Source organism: Tinamus guttatus, unplaced genomic scaffold (assembly GCF_059628265.1).
Source record: "Tinamus guttatus ecotype Peru unplaced genomic scaffold, ASM5962826v1 Tinamus_guttatus_pri_ptg000909l, whole genome shotgun sequence".
Classification (NCBI taxonomy): domain Eukaryota; kingdom Metazoa; phylum Chordata; class Aves; order Tinamiformes; family Tinamidae; genus Tinamus; species Tinamus guttatus.
The window spans coordinates 364,396-370,848 of record NW_028289443.1 but is presented as its reverse complement, the minus strand read 5'-3'; positions in this window follow the sequence as shown (position 1 = coordinate 370,848).

The following is a 6,453-nucleotide window of genomic DNA, read 5'->3' as shown; positions in this document are numbered from 1 at the left end:
CATCTTCTTTCCATCTGAAGCCATCTTCTTTCATCTGAAATACTTTATATAAGTTAATTATATAAATCAAGCATCTCTACTTAGGTATAAAGTAGCATTATTTTACTAGGATCAGACAACAAACCAGAAGAAAATATCCAGCTGCTTCCTTCTGTTCTGCAATTGCTGCTACCAGCTATGGTCCTACAGCCATGGGGCGAGAACAGCCTGTGACTCCAGTACAGAAACATGTTAGCTCACAGAAGCCAAATCCTATATGAAAGCCTGCACAGACAGGCACATTGCTTGAAGAGGATTTTGTCTGGTTAGAAGGGACCTACACCTTGAAGCTGCTGCAGGAATATTGTGTTAGTCTTTGCTAACACAGGAGGGCTCCACTTCAGTTTCCTCACCAAAGAGGAGGTGAAAGGACAGATCTGAGGCATGCCTATAGGTTTCTGACAGCAGCAGGAAAAGCAGCATCGCTGTCGGAGGCAGCCCCTTTCCCTGTAGCCGGCCACTTCGACCAGTATGGGCAACAAGCACTTGGATGTGATCCAGAGGTGCTGAGGAGTTTCGACTTTCCCAGTTCTAGCGGATTTCCAGTCCCATCCAGCAAGAATAGACAAGGCTGGGTATCTGTTCTAGTGCATCTTTTAGGATGTAATTCTTTCTCAAATTCTTTCACTTTTGGTTTAATGAGTCTGATTTGATTTGGATGCATGAAAAACTGAGCAATATCTGTAGTGAATGAAGGAAATCCTATCCCTTGATCAGTTCTTGTCAAGTTTAATCCTCTTGATTTAAGCACTCGCAGGATTTTAGAAAGAGTGATGGATGTGAGTGATTCGGATTTTTTTCTGGATATACCACAGATTACCTCTATTTAGCAGAAAGATTTTTTTTTCTATGAAAAATGTGCTTGTTAAAAAAGCAATTTCCATTAAAATTTTGACAAACATTTCAATCGCCCTCTTATAAAAATAATGACTGGAGTATGTTTTGCTGGCTAGTAATAATTCTGTCATCTTGTTACATATCATTAGCTTGAAGTGTTAACCGGGAAAACATGTAATTAAATTAATCACTGTTTAGTGGTAGGTTGTTTATGTTGGGAACCATTACAAGGTAACATCCTGTTCATCTAAGAATTTTGGGAGAAATCCAGTGCTACTCCAATACAGGTAGTGGGTCTTGAGCCTCAGCTCATACGTAGTGTTCCCAGATGTGTACCCTCACCACTAACTAGCAGGTGTTTTCTCACCTGCTTCCTCTCCCCTAAGTCCTGCAGTCATTTCTAGAGCAGGTTCTTTACTACTGGGCCAGGAGGGTCCTGAGTGCTTTCATCTCATGCATCTCCATGTGCAAATCCGTCTTCATCCAGAGGGCAGATCTGTCTTCCTTGGTGAAAGTTCTGGCAAGCATGGAGTTATGCAAACAGCAAAAGACTTTGCATCCATCCTCAAAAAAGAGATGAGGAAACTATGTACTGAATGACTGTAAGCGTACAATATTTCTGGTTGGTTCTCTGTCCTCTTCTCTGATGGTAGAATGTCCTACAAATTCAGAAAAACTGGAATTTTAATTTCCCTGAGCTGCAAGGAATGTAACATCCATTTCTAAGCACTTCAGCCTCTGGCAGAGGGGATGTTTTTGCTGCTCTCAGGGACTCTTGCTGGGCTGTCATAGTACTTAAGTGATCCTGTGTTCATGCTTCAGTTTGTAAAGCAGTACCTGAGCATTACTGCGATTAAAATCAAGTTATGCTTCTAAAGCTGAAAGATTGTAATATAAACTCTAGTTCATTTGTGGAAGGAGGAAAGGAGAAAATAGTGGTCTGAAAGTATGAAAATGAAGGAAGACTATAAGCTGGAAAATCTTCTGCCTTTTCCCTTCTCCTTGGCTGTCTGTGAAATCAGTGAATCTTCCTGAAGTTAAACACTTCAAATCTGTCTGAGAGCATTCTTCCCAGGAGAAGATCAGTTTTGCTTTGCAACCTCTGGGCAGCTGCTTTGCCAGTTCACCCACTTCCCTGCTGCGGAAATCCCAAGGTCGGCTGCACTTCTCTCACCTTGCTCACACCAGTTAATCACCAGAAGTCTTCATTTCCCCATGGAAGTTAAGATTACTTCATAGGTCAGGAACTGTAGCTTCTTTTCAGCTCCTTTTTAAGAGGTTGTTAAAGTATCTGTGCTACTCCAGGGGCCCAAAAATCTTCTCCTACCTTTAGGGAAGTGGAAAGGCAAATTTCTAACTTGTAACATGTACTGCTTTTAACAGCTTTCTGCATCAGAGGCAGCAGGCACCAGTATTGTAAAAGCACTTCTGCTCTTAGTGAGGATCATTTTGGCCTCCAGAAACAGCTGGAGGCTCAAACAACCTATTGAATAACATAGAGAGTCTGAAGGCCACTTATATGAACATTTATTCGATGCCGTTTGCTCCAGCAATGCTACCCGTTCACTGATCCCAGCAGAGACCTGGGAGCTTCACAGTACTCCAGTCTCAAGCAGTAGGAGGTTTTTTTACTGGAACATTTCTTCCAGCTGGTGTGGGCAGAAAGAGTAGTTTGTTTTTCCTCAAGATCAAAACTCGGAGACACGGAACGATTTGGTGCAAAGCTGTTCTGCTTGTGGACACACGGAGATTTGTCTTTTGGACATAGAATTTACTGACTTGCAGGTGAATTTCATGGGTTAAAGATGTGCAATGGTAAATCTGTGGGGATGTGAGAAGGCCTGGCGGTTCAACCCAACAAAGTAGCTCAAGATGGCAGTTACAATTTAGTGCTCTTAAACTCCACAGCATAAAATCTGAATACAATAATGATCCTTGAACAGAAACTGTCTCCCTCTTCAAAGGCTGTGATTTGCAGTGTGCTGTACTGGGGTAGAGCATTCTCCAACCCCCCTTGCATCTGCTCTTAAACCCGAGACCTCTTCGAGAGCAGCAGGACCAGGGACTTGAGGGAGCAAGGAGTGGGGCAGGTTTTCAAGTGAGGGAAAACATAAGTGACTGGTCCCACCGCAAGCAACATAGACTGTTGGTGCCAGAGGATAATGTCACCCTTGTCATGGGAGCAAGCTGTGACGAATGAGGGAAATAACATATTTTACGGTTCACTTTTTTATTGCCATGGGGTATGTCAAAACACTTCAATACTTCAGATACTTCACTAGCCCTTCATGCTTGTAGGTGTCTTCATTTTTGTGTTTATTTGTTTCAATATCTGTTCTCTTGGGGTGTGCATAGGGTGATAAAAATTTAAAGAGGGAAGAAAAGCTCATTGAATTATTGAATGAAGTGTGGAGCCTATTTCCCCCCAGTCCAGATTGATATTAAATTTTAAGCTGCCATGTAGGGATGATAGATTTCTTTATTTTTAGGAAGATTGAGGGGAAAAAATGTCTAGCAAATACTGTCAGTTTATGCTCTTAAAACTCTGGACTTTCTCTACAGTGAATGAGAAAGCAGGGAGTTCAAGACAGGTGCACACAATCTGTGTGAAATGACTGGGAAGTTGTTCAATAAACTATTGCTGTTCATCATGCCAAGAATTGGATGTATGTAATAACTCTCAGCTAAATGAGAAAAGACTGTGAAAATTATAGGACAGATGAAACTTCTTATCAGTTCTTCCTTTCTTAGAGGCTAGAGAATTTGGAGGGCACAAGTAGATGTAATTTAAGTAGAAGCTGAATTTGACTTGTGTCTTGCCACCTCCCAACAGATGCTTTGGAGTTTGCTCCCTTCCTTCTGCTCTTTTGACTATACAGTATAAAAGTTTTTCCCCCAAGTATAGTCCTTAGGTAGGAACTGCTCTCAGTGAGGATTAGAAGTTGGAATGGAAGGATAATATGTCTTTTCTCATTGGACCAATTAGGTGTCTGAAACAGATGACATTCAGGAATGGTCTTGTGAAACCCATTCAGAAACATCATAAGCTCAACCAAAATACTCATGGAACTTCTTGGCATCCTGTGAGATAACATTTCCCCTTTATTTCACAAGTGTTTTTTTATAAAGGCACTGCAGCAGAGATGGAAGGAAAAGAAGGAAAGCTATGTTTGTTCTGTCAGAGAGGTGATTCTTACAGAAATAATTAAGCCAAGACCATGGATATGTACATAGACTGTTGTACCTGCTTCTGAATTTTAAAAAGTGCTGTAAAATGATGTGCCTCTACACACAGGCCTTTCTGGGTTCCCCATGTTTTGAATCCAATGATAGTGCTATGGCCTCTTGGGAATGCTAGACCGGTGCTGCAGAACAGAGGCTTAGTAAGGCAGTGTCATGTGTGGGTGAAAGCAGGCAGGACTGCCAAGTCATGGAGGAGTGTCTTTTAATGTCAATGGTTTTCCATTGGTCACAGAAGGTTGTTTTGTTCATGCGAACCACCACCAAACTTATTGCTAACTATACTTTTAAGAGTATGTTTCTCCGAACAGATCTTAGATGTATTTAATTTCTCATACTTTTAAGAAGACATGAGGACACCTTGTGAGTGCCTCTCTGTAAGGCCAGAAAGTGAATGGGAAGAGAACTGTTAACATTAGAGTATTGCTCACCGTTTGGATGCCATAACACATCATACCTTAAGGGATGGATTCAGATTTGCAGGCACTGACCTTTAGCCAGGGCAGAAAAGGGTAAGATTGCCTTAAGCACATCCTTTAGACGGAGCTTACAAGGAATTGAAAAATATATTGTTAAAAACAGTCCAGCAATGGTGAGCTGTGGTGCTTGTGAGGAACTCTTTTTCACTAGTGTTTTCAGCTACAACAGTGGTCCTGATCCGATCCTTCATTACTCTGCTCAGCTGGTCTAATGAGCCAGCTGCCTCCTTAGCACATGTTGGCACTGTGATGTAGCTTTGTTTAAAAGTTAGCCCAAGCTGTGCTCTTTGCTGCTGTGACCCATCAGCTTCAGGCAACTGAGTGAACTGAAGTTCATATAAACCTGCGTTTCAGGCTGCAATATGCAATCCATGCTCTTCTAAAGTCCTGACTTTGTTTTGAAGTCTACTAGTATCAGTCACCATCTAATGCTTTTATTAGTGCTAACCATGGCAGTTTTCTAATAGCTTGTTCTGCAATGAAGAATCACGTGGGCTACTTTTAGACTATGAAATCATATTTCCTTGTAATTATTCTAAAACTTATGAGCTTTTTGAGTGGCACTTCATTTTCCTATTATGAAACAGTGTAAAAGCAGTTTCTCAATACTACAGTAACCACTGACCTGCAACTCACAGCTTGGGTTTGTTTCAAAAAGCTTGGGAGAAGCTTGGCTGGGGAGGAGGTGACCATTGTGCCATAGGAGCTGTCAGTAATGATCAGGAAACACTGAGAGCTAGGAGATGCTCTCTGTAAAGTAGAAGATAATATTTTCCATGCAACTTTACAAATCCCATGCAGCAGCAACCATGGAGCCAGAGTGACAATTATTTTGATGTCTTATGACAAATGTATACAGTGTACTAAGGAACTGGCAGAATATCACTTTGCTAATTGTGGCCTCAAGTTGTGCAACAATACTTCTTTCACTAAGAATAAAAGAGGCTGCAAAGAAAATTGAAAAATTAAACTGTGCTTCAGGAAGCTCAGAGCTGTTTTTCCCGTTAAGGAGGGAGGTACATGACCTTCACTCCAAACAAATTGGGAAGTATGTTTTAAGGACTTGCTGTGGTCCTGTCAGTCTGCTGGACTGAAGGTGGATTTGACGCGCTATTGCCCTCTGAGTGGGATATACTGGGCAGGAGAATGGTGTTTGGAGTGTTCAAGTTCACCTCAAGACTGTGATTATTTCTAAGGGAAGTTACTTCCTCTGTGCTTTTCATTGCTGTGTCTCTTCTGCATGGGTGTATTCTCACGCTTTTAACTTTCATCTCTGCACCTCTGCTGTGGGGTAGTGTCCTCATTGCAAGGCAGGGGCTTGCTGCAGTTCTCACTGCAGACCTAATGCCACTGCACACTGAGCTTCCCTGGGATCCAGAGCTGATGCTAGTGAGATGGAAAGCAAAAGACTTAAATAACATCAAATATATTTAGGTTTCTCACTTTCTCTCTTAAAAGAGGGTGCAACACGGATAAGTATTTTACCCTGGATTTAACACTGTCTCCTGTTCTGTTTTCTCATCATCTTTAGAAAGAGTAGTAACTTACGAACATGTGCCACCTCAATGGAGCTTCACCTTTCTGTCTTCACTCTAAGAACAGAGTGAATTTGTAGGTCCATGGGGTAGTGCAAAAACACCTGCAGCAGTGCAGATATTTTTTTGTCTGTCTCCTTATTTTGGAGGAATGACATATTTCCATATCTATATTTGTTTGGAGAGACATTCAAGCATGATTACCTAGAAAATGTCTGAAGCTGAAGATGGTGCTACTCCTGAACATTTCTTTCATCAGGCCAGGTCTGCCTTTCATTAATGGATAACCAAATCAAACAAAACTTCCCAGACTTTTAAGAGGT